We start from the raw sequence: 20,127 nt of genomic DNA, 5'->3' as shown, positions 1-20,127 counted from the left end.
AGGCACATTTTTTTGGAGTAGATGGAACTACTTACTGAAAACAAGTCTTAGGCGTTCAAGACTTTGCTTACACTCCCCCATCTTCCCTTCATCACCAGGCTGAGGAACTAGACTGCCACTGCTCCCCAAGACAGTGACGAACTATACACAGGGTGATGGTGCGTCACATCCCAAAGTCTCCCACTTGCACCACCGCAGGGGTCTTGCTTTACTTTTCAGTTCAGGAGGTGACTTCGAGCAGTATCTGAGGACTGATGCCCATGGGCACACTCCATCCATATCAGAAAATGTTGAGATGAGAATGAGAGGCCACATGATGTGTGGCTTCAGATGTCACTTCTAGAAGCTTCAATGTTTTCATTGAACAGGGCCATGTTACTTGGTGAGGCTCCAACAGATGTTCTTCTACAGCTCTTTCATGATGCCCTGGGCTTGTACAGACCAGGAAACCCTGTTTTCTGATTTGCCTTGAGCAATCATCTACAAGTTGCCTACTGTAAAAAATAAAGGAATTAAAAATACTGAGTAAGAAAAAAGAGCAATTGTTCAGTTTTCACCTTAACTTGGAATTGGCTACTCTGTATCATTGCTAACATTTGTTGACAGCATAAAGTGCCTCCTTCATTCTTTCACTCTTCATTTGTTCATTAGTTGGATAGTTCTGTGGTTCTTTTTTTTCAGGCCCCGGGCTACTTATACATAGTCATTAGGTTTATTTAAAATGGTTGATATAGAACTGGACTGTGCAACACATTTTCTGATTTGTATGTATGACATCTCATCCGAGGTCTACTAAATTTGCACGGCCTCTGAAAATTCATAAGAGGGACAGGATATTTGCTTCCTTTTGGTGCCCAGCACATTCATGAGTGATTTTCCTCAAATCTTCATAAGTCTTCCTGTTAGGCATTGCCCTGATTCCACGTAAGGAAACATACAGAGTAGTGTCATGAGTTGTCCAAGGGTGTACACCTTCAGCAAGGGCCAAAGGCAGGGCTGGGCCAGGAAGGCTTTTCCTACCACATGAGATATCTGCCTTAGACCAAATACAAAGTCACTGAGATGGTTGTAGTAATTCCTTTTGTTCATATTTCTGGTAACTCATGATCAGAGTGGTCTAAAAATATCAGATATAAAATTCCATATTTTGAGACAAGACCAAGAGACAGACAGAGCTGGAGATAGAGAGGTCACATTCATGAAACTTTTATTATTCCATATCATTATAATCATTTGATTTTATTATTAGCTTATATTGACTTTCTCTGCTTAAGTTATAAATTAATTATAAATGCATATTCATGTATAAGAAACATCAAAGAATATGTAGGGCTTAACATAGTGTGTGGGTCCAGGCACCTACTGACACACTTGGAACACATCTTTCATGCTACAAAACATTTAATATAATAGTAATAGAAATAACTATCAGGTCTAGAAAGAGGAAGAGAACCTTGCATCTAACATGTCCCAGCTACCTGCCACAAGTGTCTACATTCCTGTCTCCTTTCATCCTCATCACAACCCTTATCCCTACTTGACAGATGAGAACATGAAGACTTAAGGAATTCAAACAACTTGTCAAGTTCTAAGAATTAGCAGCCAGTAAATACAGGGCAAATTTTTTTTCATAATACAATAAAAGGGACAATACTTGAAACTCCCTAAGTTGTTAAAAGAAACATGTCAGTAGGCAGTTTCTCTTTCTTGCTTGGTAGTTTCTCTTCTCTGAGAGTCCGGTGGCTCCTGTGGGATCCTTGACACTGTTCCATTATGTTAGCTACTCTGGATACCCATAGAAAGAGATGTAGATGGGCCTGCATCAACCTCAAGTCTGAAAGCTTCAGGAGCAAAGTAAACAAGAAAGGTAGCTTTAGATTTGGCTTTCTTACTAGGTGCACTGTGAGATCCTTACTGCCTTGCCTCAGAAATTGAGGTATATAGCAATGATTGCTATGTTTATACATGCTGACAAAGGCTTTGTTTATGGATAAATCTTGAGGTGGTTTGAATGAAATGGCCCCATAGGCTCTTAGATTTGAATGCTTGGATAATAGGGAATGGCACTATTTGACTGGATTAGGCCATATGGCCTTGTTGGAGGAAGTATGTCACTGGCTGTTTGTTTCAGAAGTCTAAGCCAGGCCCAGTGTGTCTCCCCTCTTGCTGCCTGCAGATCCAGATATAGAACTCTCAGCTACTCTCCAGCACCATGCCACCTGAGTGCCACCATACTTCCCGCCACCATGACAATGTACTAAACCTATGAACTGTAAGCAAGCTCCAATTAAATGCTTTCATTTACAAGAGTTGCCATGATCATAGTGTCTCTTCACAGCAACAGAACATTGACTAAGATAAACATATAATAATAATACCAATAAACTGTGAGTCAGATGGCTGTTTAGCATAAGACATTAACTTGATTCCTAGCTCAGCTTTCCAAGATAGATATGGCTGTGATTACAAAAGCTTTCCAGATCCTATGTCCAGATCCTCCTTGTCATCCTGGCCACGTGGCCTCACAGTGTTTTCCACCCTGTACTTTTTGAGTGGTGATAGATTCTCACTAAGGAAAGAGAGAGCTCCAGGACCCACTCACCTCTGAGCAAAGGTGGTCCAAACTGATCTAAGTTTTCTCCACGATTGGATCTTCCAGTCACCTTTTCTCATTTGGGAGCTGAATTTAGATGATGATGTGGTTCTAGAAGAGGATGGAGACATGTACCTACCTGACGGTGCTGGAGTCTTCAGTCACTCATGTACAACTGTGCCGCACACACTCTCTTAGCTAGACTGTGTGACACAGATGGAGGCTGTCACTGTGTTCTACCACTGAGACTTAAGTTATTCTGTCATAGTGGCAGTGCCAATCTGGACAGGAGGCCTTATCTCATTTTGCACATATGACAGTTGTTGAAACTGATTGAACTTCTTTCCATGTCAGGCATTATAATTTAGTTGATCCCTATCCCTATTTATGAATGAGGAAGGAAGGTGCGAAGAGGTCAAATAAAGTGTGAGTTCACAGCTGGTACATGATGGAGCTACAGTGCAATTCCAGATGTGAATCTTTCAGATCAAGCTGCTTCCTGGAAACCCAGAAATGGCTCTACACATGGCTGGCTTGTCTTAACTGTAGTAATGGCTTCATGGGCTCTACATATGGATGACTTGGCTTAACTGTAGTAATGGCTTCATGCTATATTGTGATTTCTTTTCACTCATTTCATATCTAACACCCTGCACTCCTCTTTTAGCATCAATTCAATTTGCTGTTGAGTGTCTAGTTCAAGTGACTCTGTTCCAAAATATGTTTTGGTACCATTAACTGGGACAAAAACCAATGGTTGGATGGGTGATAGACCTTAGGGTCTATTACATAATATTATTATCCTGTTAAATGGTCATAGTATCAAGATGATCTCTACATTCTTCGTTTTATATTCAAAGATGAGTCTAACTCTCCACTTTCATCAGAGAAACTTTTTTTAAGTAGGTGGAGATTAATATAGAACCTGGTAAATTGCATAGAATAGGAGACTATGAAGTGCTCAGTTCTAAATGATACATCTATGTCATATTCCTCCTCCCAAGGCTCCAAGAATATAGTAGAAGAGGGAATAGAAAGATTGTAAGACCCAAAGGCAGTAGATGTCTGCAGTGAAAGAGTATTTGTTGGATGTGACAGAGTCATTGAATGCAGGAACTCACAGTGCCTGTGGCTACATGCACAAGACCTGCATAGTATTAAGTCAGACAAAATCCCATCACTGATGTGGAAGGGGTTCATAGTGTCCCATCTCTGGATGAGGAAACCGATGGATATTTGGAGAAGGATAGTCAGCTTTCTTTAGAGTTGCACCCTTGAGAGGTTGTCCTTTCTTCAATAGATGGTTCTACAGCCATGCCGTATTGACAGCAGTAAGTGAAGTCAGTTTGTGGAGAGAGAGAGAGAGAGAGAGAGAGAGAGAGAGAGAGAGAGAGAATAAAATTGGGAGTGAAAAGTAGAAGGGGGATGGGGAAGGAATTAGAGAGGAGGAAAAGGATTTAAGCAAAACACATGCACATGTATGAAATTTCCAAATGATAAAAATATAATTTTGATGATTTTGTTTTTGAGATGGTGTTTTGTGTAGTCCAGGCTGGCCTTGAACTGCTAAACTACAGAGCCTCCTGCCTCTACAAATTATAGGTATTCATCATCATGCCTATCTACAATACATTTTAAAACTGTTAGCACTGATTAAAAAGAAAAAGTGCCGATCATTGTACTTCTGCCCCTTAGCAGTTGTATGTTCTGATCCAAGCTTATAAATGCTGGCTGCAGAGCTGGAGAGATGGCTCAGTGGTTAGGAGCACTGGCTGCTTGTCAAGAGGACAAGGGTACAATTCCCAGCACCCAAAAGGCCGTTCACAGCTGTGTGTAACTCCAGGATCCAACAACCTCATGCAGACATACATGCAGGTAATACATCAATGCACACAAAAATGAAAATAAGTAAATTATAAAAAACAAAAATGCTATCCTTACTTTTTCTTGGTGAAATGAGTTCCTTGGTTTCATTGTTCAAGGATTTCTCCTATCCAGTGAGTGAATTTATGCATGAGTATAAATGGAAGGTAAGAGACACTATAAGAAGAAGGCGGAGAAAGGGAAGGAACATAGGCCTGGATAAGATGATCGGAGGTGCCAAGGCACAGTTTCCACATTGTCTGCCTTGAATTGGCATTTCCTTTGGCCGACATCATGGAAAATATGGACAGTTCCAGCCCAAGGCTGGGAGATGAATAAAGAGTAGATAAAGCTCTTGCTGTGTAAGAAGGAGGTCCACAGTGGCTACCTACCTGCAAGCCCAGTGTTTAGGAAGCAGACAGGCAAATCCCAGGACAAGCTGGCCAGCTAATGCAACAGACTGAGTAAGCCCCAAGTCAGTGAGAGGGTCTGCCTCCATAAGCAAAGAGTTATCAAGAAAGACTACTAGCACCAACCAGCCTCTGGCCTACACATACACACACACACACACACACACACACACACACACACGTGAACACCATACATACCTTCAAATATCACACATATATACACATGTAAAAAATGAAATTAAATTAAGGGGGGAAATGTCACACTCAGTTATGTGATTATATAATCATCTGACCTGGGATGCAGATTTATGCCAGTACTATTTTGGCAGAAGTTATATAACAATTTGAGATACCAGAGGGGAATAGCGCAGATAAAAGTTGGAATCAAAGACTGTGAATGGAAGACACTTCCTTGCAGATGAGACCTTGACATCTGCTGCACAGTTAGTTTATCTCTGCAGGCTTGTTACTCCAGGCAGAGGTTGTGATTCCGGGACTTACAGATGTATCTTTTCTCTAGGCACTTCCTGGCATCCTTTGATAACATGTGTAATTAGCTATTTCCCTTCCCTATTAAAGCCTGCATATTATCACAGCCATTCTGGCTAAATCAGACTCCAGAGTCCAACAGTAACGGGAGAGGAATTAGGAAATCTGTCTTTATTAAATGAGAAACAGAATAACTGAGGAGGTCAAGATGGAAAAATAAACTGTATCATGGGGAGAATGATCAGAATCGATTGCCAAGATTCACCGGGATTCAGAATTTAATTCGAAAGCTTTTTAAACAAAGATGATTCATCATCATTTGATCTTGAATTTTTATTTTTATTATTTATTTATTTATTTATTTTGTGTGTTTGTTTGTTTGTTGTTGTTTTTTGGGAGACAGGGTTTCTCTGTGTAGTTTTGGTGCCTTTCCTGGATCTCGTTCTGTAGACCGGGCTGGCCTTGAACTCCCAGAGATCCACCTGCCTCTGCCTCCCAAGTGCTGGGATTAAAGGCGTGTGCCACCACCGCCCAGCTGATCTTGAATTTTTAATGTGGTCCATTCTTTCATCATGTTGGAGCTGGGGTTAGAATTTCTGGAACACTATAGGAATATCTTAGAGCTTGTGTGTTATACTAAAGAAACAGAACTTCCTTGTACCCAATTACACTCTTCCAACATCGCACAACCAATGGATGAGATGATGACGAACTTGTCACCAATCACCTCTGGCTACGCTTGGTGCTCTACATAGTTAGCTTTAATTGAGGTAAACTTTAGATTACAAACTGGTGATGAGAAAGACATGCTGTTCATGCTTCCTTTGCAGTTTCGAGGTTCCAAGCAGCACCAGTGACAGATGCCAACATAAAACCTGTACCCATCATACACTTTCTCATAGAATAGCTGTCATCACCTCAGAACTGACCGTGTCCCCAGTCCCTTTAGGGGAAAAACTATATAAATGTGGGAAGTGCCGGCTTGATTGTTTCCCTTTTTGCTTCTTTAACCACTGTCAAAGAGTAGTGTATTTAATTGGAAGAAAGGAATATTGTAGGCATGCACACGAATTAGCACAAGAGGGCAATTTAATTATAGAAGAGTCAGGATTCTTACTGAGAAATATTGATGGCTGTATCCTCAGAGTTTCTCCTTTGTGTGAAACATATTGAAACTGAAGACTGGAGAGGAAACACAAAGGATGTCTGAAGCAGGGATAATTTGGGAAACAAAGGTAGCTCAACTGTGTAATGTAACCTCTATTTAAGTGCTATTTTTGCTTGTGAACTGAAGGCATTTTATAATCATTCTCTCAATAATCTTCCTTGTAAAGCAGATTTGCTAATCGGTTTAAGGAACAGAATGTCAAGATTAGCCTGTCTGTCTCATGAACTTGCTCAGCAACCAAAGAAGGAAACCGTTCTCCATTGATCCCCTAACACAAGATGAGAGCCGTACCAGGTACTGTCACTTCCACAGACATGCTCTGATTGGACTCTCCATCTATGTCAGGAACCATAATCAACTCCAAAGAGAGGATTTCAAAAGGCGTAGACTTTCCTTTTAAGAGGCTGATAGTCTGGGAACAAAGAAATAAATAAAAAGTCATTGAATTGAGTGTGGTGAAGATTTAGTTCCTAATCCATGGTGCTATTGGGAAATGGTGGGACTTTTAGGAGGTGAGGCCTAGTGGGAGGAGGTTAGTTCATTTTGGGGTCTGCCCAAGAAGGGGATATTCGCATCCCAGGACCTCTGTACTTCTCTCTCTCTCTCTCTCTCTCTCTCTCTCTCCCTCCCTCCCTCCCTCCCTCCCTTCCTTCCTTCTTTCTCTCCCTCCTTCCTTCCTTTCTCCCTCTCCCTCCCTCCCTTTTTTTCTTTCCTTCCTTTTTTCTTTTTTTTTTTTTGTTTCCTATCATGAGGTAAGCAGCTTCCTTGGTTATGTGCTCTCACCACATGTCACTAGCCACAGGCCACAGACCCCAAAACAACAGGTCTAAACAACCTCTAAAACTGTGAGCCAAAGCAAACCGTTCCTTCGAGGTTGCCATAGTGGAAAGCTTATGGGTACAAGTGATCAATACTGTACTTCAGAGAATGTGACAGCCGATGGGAATCCCTAAGAGAGACTAGCTGTGCATGTCCCCATGGGATCTTCCTCGGGACCTCTCAGCCCTGAACAGCAGATGAGGATACCAGAACTTAGAAGAGTTCTATAAAGTTGGCAGAAAATTATATTCTTCAAAAACAAACAATGCTTCTCTTCCCACACCAAAGCTGGGACACTTCAGCTTTGTTTCCTAGAGAAAGTAATAGAAGATCACACTGTTACAATATGGGGTAGATAATAAAATGGGCATTAGCACATTTTTGAACATTTGCTATATTCTAGGCACTGTTCTAAGCACACTTTGTGTGTTAGTTTACTTAATTACCGAAGAAATCCAATCCTTGTTTAACTCTCTTAAGTGGCAAGGTTTAAGCAGAATTATCCAAATTAGCTCCTGGGCCGTTTGGCTCTAAGGGCTGAAAACATCTAAAATGGAGAATTGGGCAAGGGCAGAGTAACACTGTAGAGTTCTCCTCAGAGGAATGGCATGGGGTGGGGATAAGGGAAGGAAGCTTTTCCTTGTTTTTCCCCCCACATTTTTCTTTAACGTTTTTTAATACAACACAATCTTCAACTTCATTGAGAAAGGAAGCCTTTATAAAGTGGGGAATTCAGCTGGGTCTGGATATCCTGACTCTAGCTGGGAGAGTTCCAGAACTCTCTAGTCTAAGGGCTGAGGAACCTCTAGAAAAGATGGCCTTCTATAAGGAGAGGAGGTTGAAAAAATGGGCGTCACTTAAAGACCAGGTTGTGTGTACTTTAAGACAGCTGCATCTTTGGCCCCTGACTCCTAGTCCTTCTCCTTTCCTGCAAAACACCAGGTGACATGCTCCCTATAGATCAGCTTAGGATTGTGATCCAGGGAGTTCACTTTCAGAGTTCTGAGTTTGGAAAAGATTGCTATAGTTCTGAGTGGTTCCATTCTGTATTAGTTCCTTTCCCGAGGCTACGATAAAACACCACGGACAAGAGCCAATTATAGAAGAGAATTTTATTTTTGCCTTCTCATTTCAGAGGAAGAGTCCATAATGGAGTGGGGAGCAGGCTGCCAGAGCATGAAGCTGCCTTACCAAGTCTTTTATTCACTCACAGTAAACAGAGTCTATGAACGGGAAGTAGGGTAAGGCTATATACACTCTCAAAGCCCACCCATGGTGACATAGTTCTTCCACAAGGCTCTATCTCCTTCCTGGAAGCCAAGTATTCAAGTGGTGGACACTTCTCATTCAAACCACCACAGCTGATCTTCCATGAGTACTGTAAATTGTCCTTTCTCTTCCATGCAGACTAGGGAGATGGCTGTCACCCATGAAACCAGGATGCTGTCACAACTGAGCTGCCCTGTTCTAAGGTACCCTGGGTGGCTCCATGCAGTGATTTTCCATGCTGCTTTGAAATAGCAGTTTCACAACTCACACTCATGGGACAGATCTAGTTTACTGTTATTGAGATGGCCTTTCACTGTACCATCATAGCTTTACCTTAGCAGCTGATTCATCTGGGCATGTTTCAGATTTTCCCACCTATTGTAGCTGGAGAGTTTTCTCTCTGGGTCCCGCCAAGTCCTGGCAGTCCAACAGCCCAATTATAAAACAAGCACATAGACGCTTATATTATTTAAACTGTTTGGCCTACTGGCTCAGGCTTCTAACTATCTAGTTCTTACATCTTAAATTAATCCATTTCTATAAATCTATACTTTGCCACATGGCTTGTGGCTTACTGGCATCTTCACAGGCTGCTTGTCATGGCGGCAGCTGGTAGTGACTCCCTCCACCTTCCTGTTCTCTCAATTCTCCTCTCTGTTAGTCCTGCCTATACTTCCTGCCTGGCTACTGGCCAATCAGTGTTTTATTTATTGACCAATCAGAGCAACACATTTGACATACGGACCATCCCACAGCAACCTATGCTGCAGAAAGTTTTAGATCCCAGGAAATCCTTTAGTCTTAAGCAATCCACCACTTTCTCTAGACTCTGTCTGGCCTCACATAAGACGATAGCTACAGTCTAAGTTTATTTCTCTCATTTCACCACTCCTCTTCAAGCTCCTCAAGTTCCTAGTCTTTGAGTGTCACCAGATATGACTCTGCATTCTGTAGGCATTCCCCAAGAGGCTCAGTCTCAGGAAGAGACATCACAGGAATAAAGTATGGACCACTAAGAAACGTCTTTCTTGCATATCATCCTATGGAGTTGCCAAGAGCTCATGGTTGAAGCAAGTCAAGATTATGAAATATTCTGACCTGACAGATGAAGAGATTACACAGCAGGAACACAGTAAAATTTAGCCATTCTGAAATTTGGAGTGATGATGGATAATTTATTGAATTGAATAAAATAATATATATGTGTGAAAATGTTAGCTTTTAGAATAGTTTGACAGTTGAATATGTTTTGTTTCTCATTGGTGGGAGGAGTATTTCAATGAAAGAATTGTCAAGAGACAAAGTTTAAAACCTCCCAAACTGAGCTTCAGTGGCTGAATAGCTAGGGCTGGCATATAATCCAGAATTGAGAATAGCAAGACCAAGAGACAAGCAGTCTTTCTGGGGGCTGGGGACGGGATTTATAAGATACCACAAGAAAGAAAAATGCTCGGTAGTCCCTTTAGCCCTGTCCCAGATCTGTGACTCCTGGTCATTGCATGGCTATATGTTCACACCATTAAAGGAATCCAGAATTTCACAGCACCCACTCTTGTCTAACTGCCAAGAACTCCTCTACCCCAATGGCTTAGCCCAGCTTTAAACATCATCCTTTGTAACAAACCCATGTCACCCAAACTTAGGCATTTTTATATATAAAAATCAAAATATGAAAGTCTGGGCAGGTATCAATCAACATATTTGGGTAAGCATTTACTTTGTATCTCCCCAGTAATTACACACACACACACACACACACACACACACACACACACACACACACACACGGTGGGGGTGAGTTTCTTTAAGTACTTTTTTCTTCAGTTTGTCTAAGTACATCCTTGTATGTATCTGGGAGTTGGTGTGTGAGTGACAGCATGTACATCTGACGACTTATTTTTTGTAAAGTTTTATTTATTTTGTTTTATGCATATGAGTGTTTAGCCTGAATGCATGTATGTGCACCACATATGTGCTTAGTGCCCACAGAGGTCGGAAGAGGGCATCAGATCCCCTGAACGGGAGACACAGATGATTGAGAGCCACCATGTGGATTCTGGGAATTGAACCTTGGCCCCTCTGTAAGAGCAACAAGTGCTCTTAACTGCTGAGCCAGCTCCCCAGTCCATGTGAGTGTTTTTTCTCTATCTGCCAACAGTACAACTGCCCTTTCTTCTGAAGATGGTCTTTGTCCCCTAGAACGCTACACACCAGGGAAGGACTGCTCAGCTCCCACAACGATTGATTCAGAGAAGGGTCACAGTCTAAATCTGATCCCAGGAACTGCCTAAGCTCTTGTAATGGGGTGAACTTCCTTTCCATGTGACTTACTAAAATAGAATCACATAAACTCAGAGCTATCTTAAACCTTAAAAAATTAGATTTGTACATTAAAGTGATTTTTTTTTAAATTTAAAAGGAAGAGTTGAAATGTTAAACAGTAGAGAATTGTCTCATAAAATAAGTACTGAGGACTTGTCGACAAGTAGCAAGGTCACCATGAGACTGTTTCTCATAACAGCATTCAAGTCATTTGAGTTCTTCTCAAACGTCATTTTCATGTTGGTTCTGATAAATAAATGCTTCCAGGCAAACTGAAAACATTCACTTTATTAGATTCCAGAGGCGACTGAGTGTTGGTGTTATCAAAGGCAATTTGCATATGCAATTTGCATGTTATTTTGCAACCTTTCTGATTTAATGATTCAGTAGAAATGATCAAATTATCCTGTTAGAGGAACTGTTGAAAATAAATACAATGACCCATTTTTCCTTCATCATTTGGCCTGGAAATATATACCTGTGGTGCATTGTGTTTGAAATGAAAACAAAGAAATTTGCCAATGAGGGTCTGTGGGAAGATGACAATTGCCCCCCAGAAGTGTTTTAAACACACACAAGTTAGACTTGTTATTGTATACAAGCTAATTTCCAAACATTTACAGGGTCTATGTGTCTCTGATTTTCAGACTAAATTTGATTTTCTGAAGTAAATATGGAATTTTTTTTTCTTCAAGATAGGGTTTTTCTGTGTAGTTTCGGTGCCTGTCCTGGATCTCACTTTGTAGATCAGGCTGGCCTCGAACTCACAGAGATCCACCTGGCTCTGCCTCCCGAGTGCTGGGATTAAAGGTGTGCACCACCATTGCCCGGCTATAAATATGGAATTTTGATGTTTCTTTTTCCTCTTATTTTTCATGTTCTCTGAAATAGGACATTACCTCAAATCCTAAGCCCCAGTACAGTTTACTTTTCCTACTAGCCCACAGATAGCACTTCAATCAAAATCTAAGCCAGAGTTACCTGTAATGAAGCAAAACCTTTTAGAGTCATTTTCCTGGTTTTACCTATCTGCTCATTCCTTCCTTCAAAGTCCCTTTACTCCTAATTGTGAGACTCGATCATCTTCCACATTCATATTCAGCCTGCTGTCCTTGGGAATGTTGAATGCTAGATGTCCTCAGGGATGGTGAGTGATGTTTGAAAATCTTTTGAGCCAAACAAGATTGTTATTTCCTGAAAGCCAACTAGAGAAGGTAAATCTGAAACCCACCTGCCACCTTCCCTCTGAAGGATCTAGAGGAGAATTTATTCCTTGCCTCCCCACATTCTGGTGGCCCCAGTGTTGGCTGGATTGTGGCTGTTACACTCTGACCTCTGCCTCCATTTTCCTGTCACCTTCTCTTCCATTACAAGTTCCCCATCTGCTTTTCCTACAAGGACCCTTGCCATTGGATTTGAGGCCCACCCAAATATGTTGAGGTGACTTCTACCTCAAGATCTTTATCTCAATCCCATCAGCAAAGATGATTTCCTAAACAAAGTAATGCTTTCAGGTTCAGGACAGATCTAAATTTTAGAGTAGCAACCACTCAACCTACCACACACCCTAATAGTGTTTCATTTTTAAAAACCCTATAATGATTACAAGCTGACATATATTGATGCGATTTTGCATGACTAGGTCCTTTGTGGCAGTTATTGCTATCCTGAGGTTTGATTCGGGAAAGGCTGAGAGTCTCTTCCCCCATCTCTTCACTCCCTACTGGTGTGCTACAATGGAAACAAGACCCTGACCCAGTTCTGGCACATGCACGAACATTTATTAACACACTGGCCTTAAAGCATGTGTTTTCTGGCTCTTGTCATTCAGTGAACTGCCCACTGTTTGTACTTCAGGACCTTTCCCCAGCATGCAGCAAGAAAGACTCATGGAATACAATGATATTTCCATGCCACAATTCTGTTAGCCTTCTTGCTATGGTTTAGAAATGGTTTGGGTGCTCCCCCAAGGGCCTGTATTGCTGGAGCCTTGGTCCCCATGGTGACCCTATTAGGAGATGGTAGAACATGTAATAGGTGGAGCCTAGTGAAAGGTTAATAGGTCACTAAGTGTGAGATAGTTTTCATACAGCCTTTTGCTAACTCTTATATGATATCTGGCATAAAAGGTCCTTTCATCCCTTTCACTTCCTAGCTTGGGCTCCCTCCCTCAGACCCTGCACTATAAGGATATAGTCAAGGGCTCTCCTGGCCACAGACCCACAGCATACCATGCTATACTTTCAGCCTCCCAAACTGAAAGCTAACAAACTTCTCTCTTATACATTGGCCTTGGGGATTATAGTAATGAAAATTGGACTATTATACTTCTATTTTATGATTTTTCAGACAGAGTTTACATCTCATCAGTGTGCTATTAAGTGAATTTGGGATGTTTTACCAGCAACTTATAAAATAAAAATATAGTAGAATTGAATCAAATAGAAAATAACAAGGCAATTACAGAAGGCAAGTTAAGACTCATTGGAAAATAACCCCCCACCCCGAGGTGCTGCGGTGTGTGTGTGTGTGTGTGTGTGTGTGTGTGTGTGTGTGTGTGTGCGCATTCATTAGGTCATAAAATCATGATGTAAGGCTGTGTTTAATAATATGAACTAAAAAATCAAGTCAAAACAAGAAACTCTTTCTTAAGTAGAAGGTGGGCACAGAATGTAATTGGCCCCTTTGCCTAAGACAACACTCCAGCAGATGCAGGCTGGTGACCACCCTTCTTATGGCCCACACATGGAGTGGAAGCTGCTCTGTGTAATCATTCCCTAGGCAGTTCAACATAACCATTCATTTCATCAATAAAAAATCATTTTAATATTGTTCACCCTGATCAGTAAATGTTCTAAAGATAGTTGAAGACTTAGAGTAGCTTCCCATTGGAGATGGCTTCTCATTAAATTCACTAAAATACCGATTGCCCCTGGAATATGTCCTCTTGACTACAGTATTTTTACTATTACCCAACTCTAAAATTTAAACAACACAAAGCTATGCTCTATGTGTTGGATGTGTGTGTGTGTGTGTGTGTGTGTGTGTGTGTGTGTATGTGTGTGCACATGCAAGTGTGCACCTGTGGTTATAGCTTTCTCTCTGTTGCTGTGATAACACTCTAACCAAAACAACTTGGGGAGGAACAGGTTTATCTTGCTTCTACTTCCAGGTCACAATCCACTATTGAGGGAAGTCAGGGCAGGAATTCAAGATAGGAACCTGGAGACTGGAATCACAGAGGAGCACTGTTTGCTGGCTTGCTTTCTGGCCTGCTCCTAGGCTCATGCCTAGCTGGCTTTCTTATATAACCTAGGACCACCTGCTTAGGGATGATGTTGCCCACAGTGACCTGGGCCCTCCTGCATCAATTAATAATCAAGGCAATTACTCACAGACCAGTCAGATCTAGGTAAGTCCCCAATTGAGACATTCCTGTCAGATGACCGACCCCAGGCTGTGCCAAATTGACAGTTAAGGCTAAGGTAATGTGGGACAGAGACAGCATCCAGACATTCTTCAGGAAAGTTGGAAAGAGTAATAGAATGTATAATCTAGTATAGTGTGCAATGTTGGCTTATAATGATTGATGTTTAATGTGAAAGAAGCCATGATTAAGTATACCACGTGAAACCTCACTTGTCACCTAGTCAGTAGAGGCACAAAGCAAGGCACATCAAAAGATTGTAAAGGCATAATCTGAAGTTGATATCTTCAATCCAACTTAATGAAGTCTTTTACAGTTTTCTTTGTTTATCCACAGCAATATCCAGTCTCTGAAAATCACTAGCTGTCCACTATCTGAAAGACAGTGAATATGTCATAATAAACACCAGAGACAAGAAGTGATATCAGAACATAATCTCCACCTTCGTCTTATGCCTGAAGTGGCTGTAGGGACATGGGGAAAGTCGTCCTGAACCCTTGTACATGATAACCAAAGGCTGAAGCCACTGCAAAAAAAAAAAAATCTGAAGCTCTTCAAAAAGAAAAACACCTTTTTCCTCTTTCTTTTGCCATCTTTATCCCAGACATTGCAATTGTGTTTTTATCTGCTATTTAATTTTCCACCATATCAGGTACAGAGAACTTTTGGGATTGAGTGCTGACCTTCATGAGTGTTTAGGACCTTGGTTTTGATCTCAGAGAATACCTGTTCAAATCCATGTTTCTCAAAGATCATCCCCATGGCAGCCGTAGTGGGTGGGTAGAGACTGGTCCATCTCAGAGAGGCAGTGGGAGGCAGCTCCTGAACTCAGTCTCCATGGATCTGGCGCATGCCCTTTTGAGTCATTGAAACAGACTTTTAAAACACAAAATTTTATGATAGAATTAATAATTTCAAGAGAGCATCCCCAGTACACTAATGCCCAATTGTGGCCTTTCCGAGAAGGGAGCCATAAGTAAATAAGCCTGCTACATGATCAGAGAGCTGTATCTGTTGAGTATCCATAAGTCTCAGATCTCCAGTTTTATAGTATCTCAAACGGTGCTGTTCTCTGTGACCAAACAGACATGAAAATCTCTTGCTCCTTCTAATAATTCAACAGAGTCAGTAAAAAAAAAAAAAAATCTATAATGGTAATTTTAGAGTGGCCAAGTTGTTGTCCAGGACCTCATTTAATAAAAGAGCTAAACCTTCCAGAGTCCTTGTATTACAAGACTTTACATGTCATAGCTGGCAGTTAAGAGCGTAGCTCCCGGAGGTTGAAAAGATGGCTGACACAGGACAGTGAGTATGAGGACCTCAACTTCCACATGAAAGCTGAGCACAGCAGGCAAACATCTGTCACCCTGGTGTTGGGGGAAGCAGACACAGAAGCATCCCAAGTGCTCACTGGCAAGCCAGCCAAGCCAAATGAAGGAGCTTCAGCTGCAGTGAGAGATTCTGCCTCAGAAAATAAGGTGAAGAATGATCCAGAAAGATGTATAATGATGATCTTTGGTTTCCACAATCATGTGCACCTATGCCTCGATGTACATGAAGATATGCATACAGCGTACACACACACACACAAACACACACACACACACACACACACACACACACACACACGAAGAGAGAGTGTGAGAGAGAGAAGCTTCAGAAACTCTTTGTAATTGGGGATCATACAGATTTGGTTGCACTTTGCAAAGCTTTGAATACATTTGATTATTTTCTTTTTGCTAACAAAAGCAGGTGTTCAGTGGTTAAAAAAAAATCTGACTTCAAACTAATATGCAAGTCCATGCTCAGACTCTTTTCAGAACTTTTCTAATCAGACCACATAGGGTGGTAGCTCCCTCCCTCCTTGTTTATGACATTTGCATGGACTTTCCTCTTCATAATGATGTTTCCAAAAGATGAGTGTGTGTTGCCATGGTAGCCAGGGGAGGCAAGTACAGAGCACTTGCGAAGGAGAGCCGAACTTAGATGTAATACTTAATTGGGTTCTGACATTAGACTAGTGTTGGTCACATTTTCTTTGTGTTCCTAGACAAGCTCACTTTTGTGGATAAGTGGATGAAAGCCACTCTGGTGTACCTCCCCTCTGCCATGTTCTCCCTCTTCCATGACCCGTCTGACCTGTACATGGTCTATTCCTCACACTTCTCTGGAGATTATTTTCCTCTTGCCTAGCAGCCATCCCACCACCTTTTGCTCCTTGCATTCCACTCAAAAAGGCGAATCCCTCAAGAATGGAAAATGGGTGAATTCCCTGAGGTTCTCCCATCAATGTCTTATGTGGCAGAGATTGTTTTATTATGGACTATTTTCTTAAGAAAAGTCAATTATGGTGGCCAAAGATAATAGAGTTGGTTCTCAAGAATATTTAACCACTACATGAGGCCCAGACTTAAATATTTCTACTTATTAATACTCATATTTAATTCATATGGACTTACTGACATTAATAAATCATATAATGTAGATTTTTGAAATTTATATAAGCATACTCAGAACATGCACACACACACACACACACACACACACACACACACACACATATACTTTAACATAATTAATACATTATAAATAACATACCACACTGGGTATTTCACACATAAGGACAAGTCTCCTTGAGAGACTGAATACCCTGGGGCTAGGATGCTTAGTGTATAAATGACAATTTTACACATCAGAAAGTAGCAAGGGAAGAGAGATGCAGAAATGGGCTGCGTGGGATGAGGCTTGGAGAGGTATTACCGGTGCTTGTGAGAACAGTGAAAATCTGATGTTTGGAGTGTATTCTTTGAGCAGAGCCATGGACACTTGGGCCGTGCAGATCCTCCTAGTTCCTGGGTCCTTGAGCATTGGTGGGGGAAGGCAGCATGCTTGGGACTTATGATCTGCCCTACCCTATTTCTGTTGACAAAGGAGATCAGCATCTCATTGTATGCCTTCAAAGGTAGTAAACAAAGTTATCAAGCAACATAGTTTAATAACACTTAATTTCAATTCACAACAGCACTGTCCATCTTTGTCCTTGAGAAAAACTGGAGGTAAGACCTTAACCTTCTTAAAGTCAGAGAGTCAGTCAGGGGCTGAGTCAGAGGGAGCACAGCAAGCCTGAAGCACACAGGAGTTCTTCTTTGGGAATCAGAAACTCTCTTCCTTGTTGATATTATGCTGTGAAATCTAAAACCAAAAGCTCCAGAATCATCATAGCAGAGTGAGCAAACACACAGTATCCCACCCTCCAGGACCCCTCACAGCCTAGGGTGTGTAATGTCTAACTGCAGGGAATTTGAGAGCTGCTTGAAGGTTTCATCGCCTGAGTCTCTCTTGGTTCAAATCCTCAGCCGTTGTGTCATGGATGGCCAGTCCTGTCAAATCCATCAAGGCACCTTATAACAAAGAAATTTAGCTTCTTTTAGGGAAGCACAGCCCTTACCCAACCTCAGTCTGTAGCTCTGCTCACCAAGTTCACACTGAACCGGGGTTGGTCTCCCTCCTGGGGAGGAGGAAGCAAAGGATGCTTAAGCCTCAGAGATCTAGGCTGTCCATTTTCCTCACAGCACACCTGAAAAACTAGCAAACCAGGCAATATCTGATCACAGCCAGTGGCAGACTAAATTAACAGTCAGAGGCTTGGATAAAGAGCGGGGTGGAGGCCCCCCCCACCTCACCCTGATCACTCTGGCTCTTCAGCCAGGAAGCCCTCTGCTGAGCCAGTCACTGCTTTCAGAGAGGATGACAGCTCGGCCCGGGGCCTCCCTCCGCTTCTGTCCTGCCTCCTTGTAACTGCCCCATCCCCTCTCTGCCAACTCAAAAGAACAGTTTGAAAAATTCATTTGAATGAAATGGCTTGATTACAAGGGGGAGATGATTAGTGGGGGAAAAAGTCAATTATCCATCCAGTGACAGGGGCCCTCTTTGAAGTCTGGGCACCTGCCGGCGTAATTGCTGGTGCTGACATGTTTAGGCCCTTATTAAAAGCAAGAATAAGAGAACAGTGGACCTGAGCTTTGTTGTTGTTGTTGTCGTCGTCATCTGTGATTTTTAAAGCAGGGCAGAGTTTAAGAGTGATCTGCGGCTAGCTGGTCATTCCTGCCCTGTTAGCTAACAGGAAGCATGAAAAAGGCCTGGGGTGCGTCTGAGGCTGAAGCTGAAAGAGGGGGCGAGCACACGGGTGTGGCTTCAGTAGGTGCAGGGAGGTTAAAGAACTCCAGCAAGAAGAGCAGAAGGGTTAGCTGGGTGATGGTGGCGCACGCCTTTAATCCCAGCACTCAGGAGGCAGAGGCAGGTAGATCTCTGTGAGTTGAAGGCCAGCCTGGTCTACAGAGTGAGATCCAGGACAGGCACCAAAACAACACAGAGAAACCCTGTCTCAAAAAACCAAAAGAGAGAGAGAGAGAGAGAGAGAGAGAGAGAGAGAGAGAGAGAGAGAGAGAGCGAGAGAGAGAGAGAGAGAGAGAGAGAGAGAGAGAGAGAGAGAGAGAGAGAAAGCAGAAGGGTTATTCACACAACTTTAAGTATGTTAACGGCTCCAATCTGCAAAGAATCCAAATCTGCATATTTAGTAACAGGAATGAGGGATCATCGTATTAGTCCAACTAGGAAGACAGCATACAGAACTGAAAACAAACAAATGATTTATCTGGTGCTGGGAGAGATGCTTGGGCCCCAACAGTTTCACCTGTGGCCTCTTCTCACAGCCAACCTGGTCTCCCTCCCCCCTGCCGAGGCCCTCTGTTCTCTGCCTCCATCCTCATTCACCCAGACAAATGGATGCTGTGGTTGTCAGAGCAGCAGATGGGTAGAGCAGGAGTGGGCGGTGGCAGCAGGAGAGATGTCTGAGTCCAAGGAGTGAGAGTGAAGTTGTTTATTTCCAGCTAACATATATCACTAAGTCAGTCGTGGACCAAGCAGAATTCATTACAGTATGTGTCCTCGAGGCATTTGTAACTTGGATCAGGAGTCAAAGACTTCTGCTCAGAGGGCCAGGGAGGTAATAGCTCTATGTAAATCCAGTCAGGGTCTAACAGCAGCAACAGAAGACTGATGGACTAGAAAGCCAGTGACCCATCTGGAAGCCACCTGGAATGCAATTCCAGTTGGGAGTGGCCCTGTCATGTTAATCTGATGTTGAGAGAACATCCAAATTTGCAAAGCAAGTTGGAATCTGGATTTAGTGCTTGAGTATGACACCACTATTTCCAAGAATGTGTTATTCTACAAAACACATGCACATTTTGTTTCCAGTCTATGAGCCGCCATCTTTTTCTCATCCATATTTCAGAATATATTTATTGGCTTGTGTGAAGTTGGGAAAATGTTTGAGGTCATCATGATCATTATTTGACTAGGAGTTATTTCCACTGGCAACATGCCAGGCCCATTATTATATCATTTAACTTTATCCTATGTGTGATGATGGCATTGTTATGTCAATTTTACACACAAGAAAAAGTCCTCGATAATTTCTATCAGTCAGATTTTGGGCAAGGAAAAGAAAGGCCACTCAAATTGAAAGTCAATGAAAGTTTAAATAACAGAATTAGCTACCAAGAAGAGCGTACTGGGGCAGGAGCATGGGGGCCAAATTTCTGCCTGGACCCAAGACACACAGAGAGGGTGGGCACACAGTCCACTATGGGACTAGTGAATGCCTTCTTGTCGACTGAAAGAGACAGGAAGTAGTCCTACTTGCTAAAGAATTCCGAACCCAGACCAACTTCATCCTCCATGAAGACCAAGAAAGATACTATAG

This window comes from Peromyscus leucopus, chromosome 1, assembly GCF_004664715.2.
Source record: "Peromyscus leucopus breed LL Stock chromosome 1, UCI_PerLeu_2.1, whole genome shotgun sequence".
Taxonomy (NCBI): Eukaryota; Metazoa; Chordata; class Mammalia; order Rodentia; family Cricetidae; genus Peromyscus; species Peromyscus leucopus.
The sequence above is the reverse complement of the archived record's forward strand: the minus strand, read 5'-3'. Positions refer to the sequence as shown.